Genomic DNA, 11,884 nt, shown 5'->3' with positions numbered 1-11,884 from the left:
CCCGTTTGGTAAGGACATCCAATGACCTGTGCTACGGTTTTGGTTCACACTGACTGAGAAACCACTGAGACTTTTTTTGTTCCACTCTAAAAGGAAGATGAGCAACAGACGAGCAATTATGACGTTGTCACCTGTATAACATAGGAAGCTACTTTTGTGACCTCATCATGAATTCTGGAATGTGTTACTGACTCAGATGCACTCATTACTGTCAGAGTTCCCGGGCCTATTTATCTAACTTTGTATTCCAAGGAAAAAACGATGTAGCCTTTTGTTAACTTAGGAAATGTTCATATAACAATGCAGTTAAGTAGGTTGTGCTTCCAGGCTTGTCAGTGTGGAAAACTTGGGATCAAATCTTTACTTTCTTCCATCATCCAGGCCAGTAAGGAGAGCAGTTTCTCTACTCTCTTTCCCTTTTGTCACAACTCAGTTTTTTTTTGTTGACAGGAAAGTTACAACGCAACTGACAGTTCAACAAAGATGAACGATGGCTAAATGCAAACGCCTGAGCATTCACCAGCTTAATGATGGAAAAGACCCAGTTGGTTTATACACCACTGGGATTGAAATTTCACAGACTCAGGATGACTCACTGCTTTGCTGTGTCATGAGTTTCATTCTGAAATGAAATACACTCTGTGGTTTCATTTGAGGCTTCGTGTTGATGCAAAAAGGAAATGAGCCCATATTGGGAAGTCGGGTTGAAATACACACGTTGTACCAAGTTGTTGCTCAGCCATCCTTACACCCTGTGCTTTGGTCTTGCCACGCACCCTTACAGTCTGTGCTTTGGTGTCATCACACTGTGTTATCATTGGTTCACACCTGTCTATCTCCCTCCCTTGTCTGAGAATCAGGTTAAGCAACTAGAATGTTCTCAGAGAACAGCCTGTGAGTGAGCCATTGACTATCATCTCTGTGTGAATGACGTTCTGGCCTCAGATCTTCCTGGGTTGGCACTGAAGAGAGAACGCTCATCACCCCCACTCTCATGGAAACAGTTTTGTTTTACAAAATCCATTTTACAGTGTCATTTCACATTAATAGTTACATCTTCAAACTTGGATATTCCCCAAGACCAATCAGTAGTGAGAACATAGAAGAACAGTACAAATAAAGTTGTAGTGGAGAATGAAAACAAAACAAAACAAAACCATCCAAGGCCTTCTACATGCTAGGCAAACACTCTAATACTAGGCTACACCCTCATTTCCAAATATCAATCGTTTATAAACGTGTTTTAGTATTTCAAACTTATTTTCACATTTTTGAGTATGAGCAATGTTCCAGACAACTCTCAGGGTTGTTTATATCTGATTCTAAGACTGTTAGGCTGAGGTACCAGGCCAGAAAGAGAACAAAAATAAATCCTGTATTTAACAGAATCCAACTAAGTTGTTCCCCTTAGCGTTTATATAGACAACTTTTCATTAAAAAGCCAGATCAACGTTGGTTTTCTCCTTACTCTGAGACCCTAGGGAAGTCACTTGGCTCAGTACTTATTTGCTTATTTTCAGACTGGGAATGATAATAATAACTCATACCTCAGCATGAGGCTGTTATGAGGATCAAATGAAATCATCCATTCACCTCCCATCTTCAACCCAGAGTACCAATAAATGTGAGCAATGCAAAGCAGGAACAAGAAGCATAAGTCTCTGAGAGGTGTTTTTGATTTTAGCTTACTATCTGATTGATTTAGTGTGTGTATGTGTGTGTAATGTGATGTGATGTGTGGGCATGTATCTTTGTGGGGAGAGCAGAGGTTAATGGTGGGTATCTTCCTCTAAGCTCTCTCTACCTTATTTTCTGAGACAGAGTCTCTCCTTGTACCTCAAGCTCACCATTTCACTAGACTCATCTAGCCAATGCACTCTGGGGACCCACTTCTCTCTGCCTGTCCATTTTCCCTAGCACTATTGATATGGACATGAATTGCAATGCCTGACTTTCATATGGGTGCTGGAGATCTGAACTCAGACTCATGGTTGTACAGCAAGCACTTTATCCACTGAGGCACCTCCCAGGTCCTCCACTTTATTTTAAAATATTGTCTTGCTAATCCACAGATAATATGTTGTTTTGATTAAATATGACATTTACTGTTATGTAACAGAACCATTGTAATGAGTACAGACAAAGAATTTTATAATGTGAGAACATTTAAAAACCACAGCATCTGTTATTTTTAAGTGAATGAGACTAGCTACGTCATTGGTAGGTTTTGATGATGATCACTGAGATCAGAATTTGTGCAGGTAAACTGCACTGGTTATGATTGCCTGAAGCTCTCAAAAGAATGCAGATTTAAAACCCAGAGAGTTGCTTCCTTTCTAATATCTTAAAGGCCTTCTTCATCATTTAAAGTAGAATTACCATGCAGTCTGAGACAGAAACATACAGTTTTACTTTTAAATATTTATTTTACTTTTAATTATGCATCTGTGTCTGAGCAGAGGTACCTGAGGAGGCCAGAGACATAGGACCCCTTGGAGCTGGAGTTACAGGCAGTTCTGAACTGCCCTAAGTGGGTGTTGAAACTCAAACTTTGGTTTTATGAAAAAGCAGTACACACTCTGCTGAGCCATGTCTTTGTCCCTGAAATGTGTATTCCCAGAGAATAACAGTTTATTTTCTTTATGTCTGTCTGTCTGTCTGTCTGTCTGTCTGTCTGTCTGTCTGTCTATCATCTATCTTCTCTCTCTCTTTCTACCTTCTTTCCTTTCTCCCTTCTTTCCTTCCTTCCTTCCTCCCTCCCTCCCTCCCTCCCCCCTCCCTTTCCTTCTTCCTTCCTTCCTTCCTTCCTTCCTTCCTTCCTTCCTTCCTTCCTTCCTTCCTTCCTCCCTTTTGTTGTTTCTTTCAAATGTCTGTATCTATGTGGATGTGTTTGGTATATGTGTGTAATTTGATGTTCCCGCATGTATGTGTGGGTGCATGCATCCCTGTCCATATGTGGAAGACGGAAGAGGATTCATGTGCTATCTCTAGCTTATTTCTTTTGAGACAGAGTCTCTGACCTGGAGCTGGGCTGGTGGCCTGTAAGCCCCAGTGATTCTCCTATTATATGCCCCACAGTTTTGGGATTACAGGTATATGTGGTCATGCCTGGTATTTATGTATTTCTGGGGATTTGAACCCAGGCCCTCAGGTCCTCAAGGTTATATAGCAAGAGCTATTACTCAGTACACCACCTTCCTAGCCCAAGAGTAACAGTTTTAATTCTTGAAGTAGAATCACTGCTATAGAAAGTAGCTAAGAAAATTACTGATGTCTGATAACTTTTCATAATCAAAACTTTACTTTTTAACCTACATAAGCAAGCTTTCTTCCTTTTCAAGATAAGATCCACTCTCTTTGGGGAGATCCTCTTTATCTTATGTCTAATTGAGGATGTAGCCAGTCCTTGTGAGGCCAAGCCAACTCTCTGTTCTCCTGGACACTCTTCTCCTCTGCCTAAGAAGGTAAACTGGACTTCCTTCTCTAGACCTCTGTCTTGATTCTGTTCCTGCTCAGCTCCTCTTGGTTTTGTGCTTTCTTTCCACTCCTATCTTTATTCTATCTTCACTCTTTCTTCTACCCACAGTATGGCCAGGACCCTACCTGTCCTACTATAACCCTCCTCTGACCCTGCTGCTAGAGCAGGCTTCAACCTTATCTCTCTTCCGTTCACATCACCCTTGTAAGAGTACAGATTCTGCTTTCAGTTCCTCTTCACAAGAGCCCTCAGAGTCCATTGCAATACGGCTTCTTCCTCTATTTTCCTATGAAACCTTTTGGAAAATCAACAGGAATTCCATATGCAGGCTAGATTTGAAAAAGACCTAAATACACTTTTATCTCTGGGCTAAAGTTCACCTCTTGGAGCTTCCTTTTCTCAAGCCTCTGTGTACCTTTCATTTTTCCAAGAGCATCCCTTTCATCCCCCTCACTAGCTGCTTTGTCTTCTAGCTCCATAATGGAAATAATCTTTTCTCTCCATCCTTTGCCCCAGAAGAGTTCTGATCCACTCACTGCTGTACACTTCAATTTCTTCAGTTGCTTTTCATCTAAATCCCTCACCCTGCTGGATGAGTCATACATTTTTAACAATTTCCACTTGTTATTTGGGCTTCCATAGGCAGCCACCAGTTCAAACTCAGCATGTCTGAGACAAAGCCATGGATACCACCCAAATCCTCAAGTCTCTATGGTTGCTTCTATGTATTTTATTAATGATGTCACTATTAACAAGTCATCTTCTAAAGTCTTAAGTGATTTTAAAATTTTTCATCACATCTCATGCAGAAGGAATTGCAGTAACTGTTGGCTTTATGACACATAGAACATAGGGTTTCTATTTTAGCATCAGGTGTTTGCTACTTACTAATAACCCTCCTGTCCCGAGCAAGTTAGCTAAGCTTGTGGAGTCTTGGTATCCTTGGTTCAGAGCAGGAAATTAACATTCCCTGTATGGCTAGTTGAGAGGACTTGGTGAAAGTTGTATATTACATCTTCATTCTTTCCTTTATCCAGGTCATGGTTCTTATTTCCACGTTTATTATCCATCCATGCAATTATACATTCCAAGGGGTTTTATACAGTTGCTGACATGTAGGAATCCCTCACCTGTTGTGTCTTTCCCCTTTCTTCCTCAAGCCACTTCCTCTTTAGCTCAGGTCTGCATTGCTTCTAGTATGAAGGACTGTGTTGCTAGCATGGCTCTGCTTCCTCTCCTGGACATTTCGATTTCATTCTTAAAAAACATCTTTGATGTCTGTTCCTACTAAGATGTGTCTTCTGATCATCCAAATGCTTGGAACTTTTCTTCTCTGTGTGCATACAAACTTTGCACCCTCTTCCTTGTCTTACTAGAAACCTAGTTTTAGTGGTTATTTATTTACTTATTCACTCCTACCCACTTTTTACTCCAAGAGACCATAAGATTTTGGAGATAATATTTGATAATGTATCAATTAAATATTATTTGAAGTATGATGGTTGGAATGAAGTAAGTGCTTCATATTTGGTTGTAAGTACTCTACCACTGAGCTGCACCTCTAGTCCCATACCTACTATTTTTTTCTGTTTTCATTTGTTCATTTTTAAAATGAGCACAGAGTGTTAGGTTTCTTGACAGTATTTTAATTCATAATTTGTGGTTTTGATTCTCTTCCTCCCTTCTCCTCCCTCATCTCCCTGACCCACCCTGATACCCTTCCACCCTGAGTAACCTTCATGGTCATGACTTATGGGATCTGGTACTTTCTACCATCCCCCGGAACCTCTGCTTTCTATTTCTTGGTTCTCTTTTTAGTTTCATGACCCATACTTGCCTATTTCTTTCCTGTTTGCTCTTAGCTAGTGAATTTATTATAGCCTCAGTGCTCATGGATTCGATTAGAATAATAAATCTAGTATGCAGACCTTTCTTAAAAGTCCCACAGACAACAGAATGATTGTTTATGAGAGGAGGAAGAGGAAATAATAGTGATAATAATAATGATAATAGACAAAGGTAGAGGTAGTATGGGCTATGCAGCACTATTTGGATTGGATTAGAAAGGCAGGGAAGGCAAAGAAGTATGTGTTCTAAGATGTAGAATCAACCATGACTGTGCTGACAGAGTGGGGCCATTTTGGAAGCTGTCTCTATCTCTAGGCCCATTCTAACTATTGACATAGCATGAGAATCACTGTCCCCATCAGAATATATGATGGCAAATTGCCCTGTATTTGAAAATGAAGGGAACATTCTAAGAAGGATGAGATGCAGCATAGAGGGGACAGGACAGGGCACTGAAGGGACCAGGTATAAGGCAGTAAGTCACCAAAGCCCCGTCTTCTGCCTGCCCCAGCTTTTCTCAAGCAGAAAGGGGTCCTGAAAGGATTTCCTCTTGTTGAGCAAATGCAGTTACTCAGACAGATGCAGAGAAAACTGCAAGAATGAGTTCAGGAGTGAGTTTAAGGCTTGGGGTCTGTGAGTAGATACAGGTTTATGACAAAACTACTTGTCACATTCTCCATTATGGGGTCTAAGAGTAAGATCAAGCAACTGAGCAGACATTGAAGTTGATGGTCATTATCATCACTGGGACAAGTGAGCTTGGCTCAGCCAGGGTTTCATCATAATTGCACTTTCTACCCTTCCAGAGGGCATTTGCTTCACAGCCTTAAGTCACACATGGAGAATTTCGGTGGAGTTGATGGTCTTTGGGTGGGCAGAGTAAGCATGTTTTAAAACATCCTTCAAGATGAAAACCAGTGACTTAACCCCAATCATCCCCATCTGCTGGTGCAGACCATATGTAATCTATGTGGCTGAAAAAGTTTGATTTCATCAAGAGTTTTTCCTAAAATGAGAAGTATTCAAAGTACAGAGACTGCTGTACTGAGTACTTTGGAAGTCAGAAGGCAGCCTCCAAGAAGCAGAGGTTCCCATGTGTCTTATGCCAGTTACTTGACATTCAGGCTTTGCAACGGTCTGTCTACGATTGTTGTCACTCCTACAGCTTTGCGTGTTTACATTTAAGCACATGCATGTAACTCAGGGAAAATGTGCTCACTCACCGTTTTATCACCAAACATACCACAATGGACATAGCAAACAGAGACAAAGAAATACCAAGTTGTTGATATTGAGCTCTTAGTTAAAATTCAAGATTGGGAAAAAAAACCCCAAAAACCTCTGGTTAACTTCAATCACATCAATAGCGTGTGTGTTTTTGGGCTGTAAAAATGAGTTACTTGAAGTTCTGATTCGAAAGCTTTCCTTACTCCAAGTCACTCGTTCTAGTCTCTATTCCTTCTCCCAGAGCTCAAAACCCCACTTGCCACTAACGTACTGTCTGCATTTCCTAAGTGTGCCTGTGTCTGACATCCCCTTTGAGGAAAACTTCATGAGCTTGGCTCATTTGGATTGTGCTTTTCATTAAATTCTGGGCGTGCGTGCGTAGTCTTTGTATGATTGTTTTCAGTAATTCTGTGAAACTCACAGTTTTATCCAATTTCTCTTTAACAAAACTAATAATTCTTAATTAAATCCACTCCATGACAAAAATCCTTTTAGTTGGCAAGTGGGGACAGCTCGTGGTCATCGTCTGTTCATCTGCAGCCTCTCTGGTGGTAGGGTGTTCTAATTGAGTTTTTCAGTCTGGGCTCACATGGGAAAGCTGAGGAAACAGTCTATAACTGTCACATCTGTGGACAATTTCAGATTTTTCTGAATTTCCCTTATTATCTTCTGCATTTTCACTGGTTTCAAGTTTACTCATGGAACTTCCTGTTTTTAACCACCGATCCTTGCTCCTGCTTGAAACTATAATCTGAAACTGCTCACTTGAAACAGTTACATGTAATATAATCTCACAGCACAAAGTTTCCTAGACTTTTGGTTATTTGTGTTATGAGAATTTGTCGTGTTTAGAGAAAAAACTAAGTATAGGTACACATTGTAGAACAACAGTATTTAATGACATGAGTTGCAGCAGAAATTTGACTAATTATGGGAGTTGTGTGGAGTTGTGGATATATACAGAAATTTGAAAAATGGATTAAAATATTATATTTTCTTCCTTACCCTTTTACATCAACACATTAAATGACAATGGCTTCTTTTTAAAGGTCCATCTTTGAGATTATTATTTTTTAGTTATATATAGGCATGCGTGTGTGTATGTGTGTGTACACGTTTGCACGTGTGGGGAGCACAGATGTGGCTATGTGCACATGAGTGTTGGAGCGTAAGGAGACCAGAGGCTTCAAATCCCCTAGAGCTGGAGTTGCAGCTTTATGTGGGTGCTGGGAACTGAACTTCAGTCCTCTGGAATTGCAGCACGTGCTCTCTCTGCAGCTTCACCATATTATAATGAAATACACTCATTGCAGAACACCGGCTGTGAAGTCCTATGGACTTGCAAAGCTGCCATGTACTCTAATAGGTAGGCCCTGTTCTTCCAAGCAGGAGGTGCCATTCTCATCAGCTGGTCTTGCCTTAGATATGTCCTCTGCTTTCTTGCTTTAGGAGTCACGTTAAGCTAATGATGCCTATGTTGATTGGAGAGATGATACTTTGTTCAAACTGTGTTCTCTGACTAGGGATTTAGTTTGAAAACATTGTAGCTCAGTTATGTTGTGAGGCAGTTGGACTACTAAGATGCTCCATGTCTCCCTTAAGTTAGATGTTGTTATGATTCACATATTAAACACTCTGCCAAAGGCTCCTGCTGTTGAAGGCTTAGTCCCATGTGGCAGCACTATTGAGAGGTGACTGGAAGCTAGAGCACTGCCTTCATCAGCACTTGACTAATTAGTGCATACTGGATGGGCTATTAGAAAGTGGAACTTGCATAATGGATTCATCTACAGAGAATGCCAGAGTCCTCCTGGTCCAACATGTCCCAACAGGCCTGACTTCTGAATACCTCTGCACCTGATGCCTTCAACACATCAACCTTTGCAGAACATTTCAGATTCAAATCATTATATCCGATAAAAGGGATTTTGACAAAAAACAAGTGCAAATATGGAGTGAAAATGTGGGTTGGCAGGAGAGAACAGAATTTTACTGAGTTTACTTAAGGCATGGTTACACTCAATATTTTATGTCAAGTTATGATGCAATTGACCTTGGGGACAGACAATCCACTCCTGTCCTTGGATCAGGTTTAACCTCCTTTCTATCACACATATACTTGAATGAGTACAAAAATCAAAAAGGACAGAAAAAGTGTAAGCTCCAGAAGGTTAAAAACATGGAGCATGGCTTCAGAGGACACTATCAAGAAAGTGACAAAGAGCCACAACTGAAGGGGAAGCCATGTTTGTACATTGTATCTCTGATAAGGAATTTATTGAATTTATTTCCAGAACATATGAAGACTGCCTACAACTAGTAGAAAAAGAGACAAATACTCCAACTAAAAGTGGAAAAAATGTAACAAACATATCTCCAAATAAAAGTGAATAGGGACATGCAATCCAAAATTAATGCACTAGGCTTTCTGAAATACGAAGGAAGACCGACTGGATGATGACAGATGTGGGCATGCTCCTGCCTCTGTGTATTTTTCTGCATTGTCATCTCTTTGTAGTTCTGTGTAACAGCCACACCACACATAGCATATGGGACAGCACTTTAATGTTTAGTGTCACCTGTCCTTGCTCTTCCTCATTTTCTACTTTCAGCTGTGCATGGTTGGAAAACTGGTGCATTATTTTCTCATTTTTGAAGGTGACTCAGCGATGTCTGAGATCTTTGTGAATTTGAACCAGCAGATTCAGATTAGATTTTCTTCACAAGGTTACTTTTCAAGTAACACTGTCTTATATTTTCTTTGATGTCTAGACAACTTAATAATGGCACATTTGTCTGTATCACCAATTTTTCTGTATTTCTAACAATGAGTATGCTTTTATGGTGTGTGTGTATGTGTGTGTGTGATTATGTGTGCCTGTGGTTTTATACACCAGTATTTTCATATACTGAGGTCAGAGATGTTGGATGTCTACTCTGCCACTCTCTGCCCCACTCTTTCAAGACAAGACAAGGATTCTTATTGACTCTGAAGCTCTCTCCCTATTCCTCTCTCTGTGTCCCTCCTTCCTCCTCCTTCCTTTCTTCACTTTCTTCCTTCCCCTCCCTCCCTCTCTCCCTCCCCCTTCCCCCTTTCTCTTTCCCTCCTCACTCCTTCCCCCTTTCCCTCCCATTCCCCCTCTCCCCTCCCCTCCCTCCCTCCCTCCCTCCCTCCCTCCTTCCCTCCTCGCCTTCTCTTTGGCTAAGCTGTCTGGCCAGCACATCTTAGCCATCCTCTTGTTTCTGCACATACCCCTGTCATCCACCCAGTGCTGATATGGCATTGTCAGTCACCTGGCTTTTTACTGTGTGCTGAGAACTGAGATTCTCATGCTGTACACAAGTGCTTTTATCCACTGAGGCATCTCCTCAGACCTGTAACATTTCATTTTAGACCTCACATCTGTTCCAGGATGTGAGTAGGCCAGTTAATGCTGTATTTGCTTGTAATTGGGGAAGATGGAGCTCAGGATATAGTACCCCCCCATTCCCTTTCCTTCCTCTAAGCCCTCCTATATGCCACTGTTTTCCTTAAAATTCATGGTCTCTTTTTTGTTAATTGTTGTTTTATATATATATATATATATATATATGTATATATATATATACACACACACGTGTTTTTCCCCTAAATATAACCTGTTTAGTCTGTATAATGTCACTTACATGTATGTTTTTAGAGCAGGTCATTTGGTATTCTTGGGGTTTTAAATAAATAAGCACTAACATAGGGGAAAACAACAACAACAACACAGAAGAAATGGGTAAGAGGAGCTTTTTTCTATTTACTTTCTGTACTACCTGCTCATTTACAACAATAATACAGTAACAATGCTCTAGTGATATGTTTAGAAACACCTTTCATGTTTTCACATTCGCTCTATCCCTAAAAAGGAAGGCCTGAACTAGGAACTTGTGAGTTAGATATTTTCAAGATTCTATTAACTCAAGTGTCCTGTGACCTTTCCTTTGTGGAAATGCAGTTGTGGATTCCAGCTCTTTCCAAGATGGTTGTTAAGGAGGATTGGTAGGCGTGAGTGCTGCCTCAAAGCCTTTGAGCTATCTGAGGAATCTGTTGAGAACAGTCAATTGATGTTTCAGATTCTGTCAATATTTCCTCTGCAACCCAAGGACTGCTGATCTTACGGAAAGGGAAAATTACCCTATGTCTCTTTTAGCCGTCAGAGCCCTTAAATCTCTCCATCTCTCTCTTTCTGTGTCTTTGTCTCTCTTTGTCTCTGTCTGTCTGTCTGTCTCACACACACATACACATACATACTCACTTTTCTCTCTTTCTCTTTGAAACAGAGCACATACACACAGATAACGCTTCTACTCACTAACCACATGGGAAATAATCATCTTTTCATTTTCTTAAGAATCAAAGAATTCTTCTTTCAAAGAAAAAAGTTATCATCCCTTAGCTGAGTGAAAAACAGAAAGTCAAGACACTTGGGAAAATCTTGAAGCTTTTCTGCCTAACTCCCAATGCTATTCTCCTGAAAATATGCTCAATAAATACTGTATGAAATTCTCAAAAAAAATTTTTTTTTCAAAAACATCCCTGGGACAGTCAGATTGAGGACAGCTTAATTTTTGCTGTCTTGCTTGTGGTATTTCTATGAAGGCCACTAAGATTCAAAAGTTCTCCTGCCTAATGATAGTTCAGAGGTAAACCATGAATTTCTTTGAATAGATATTAATAGTCTACTGGGGCAGTAATACTAATGTTCATGCCAGCAGGGTAGTGACCATTCCTGAGACGTGTTTACACTGGAGGAACACATTATTCAACAAGATAATTTAGACTCGTTTATTCTTTTTTTTATTAGATATTTTCTTTATTTACATGTAAATTTCTCCTTTCCCAGTTTCCCCTCCAAAAAACAAACAAACAAACAAACAAACAAAACCAACAAGAACAAACCCCTGTTGCCTCCCTCCTCCCCATGCCTGCCACCCTACCCTCTCCCACTTATTGGCCCTGGCATTCCCCTACACTGGGGCACAGAACCTTCACAGGGCTGAGGTCCTCTCCTCCTATTGATGATTGAATTTGCAATCCTCTACTAAACACATGCTGCCAGAACAACCAGACCCACCATGTGCAGTCCTTGGTTGGTGGTTGAGACCTTGGGAGCTCTGAGGGTACTAGTTAGTTCATATTGTTGTTCGTCCTAAGGGGCTGCAAACCCCTCAGCTCCATAGGTCCTTTCTCTAACTCCTCCACCGGGGACCATGTACTCAGTTCAATGAATGGCTGCAAGCCTCCACATCTGCATTATAGACTCATTTATTCAAATGCAGCCGGAGCCACGGGTCCCTTCATGT

The 11,884-nt window shown here is 40.7% G+C and overlaps 1 long non-coding RNA gene across 1 annotated transcript in view; it reads right to left on the bottom strand.

Annotated features, from left to right (window-relative positions):
- Window positions 1-91, bottom strand: part of LOC116086458 — a 3,148-nt gene extending 3,057 nt beyond the window's left edge. Inside the window, exon 1 of the long non-coding RNA XR_004116940.1 lies at window positions 1-91. This exon is cut by the window's left edge and continues 374 nt beyond it. This is a non-coding gene — a long non-coding RNA (uncharacterized LOC116086458).
- Window positions 92-11,884: the final 11,793 nt, after the last annotated feature.

This window comes from Mastomys coucha, unplaced genomic scaffold, assembly GCF_008632895.1.
Source record: "Mastomys coucha isolate ucsf_1 unplaced genomic scaffold, UCSF_Mcou_1 pScaffold12, whole genome shotgun sequence".
Taxonomy (NCBI): domain Eukaryota; kingdom Metazoa; phylum Chordata; class Mammalia; order Rodentia; family Muridae; genus Mastomys; species Mastomys coucha.
This window is presented reverse-complemented; position numbering and strand designations above follow the sequence as displayed.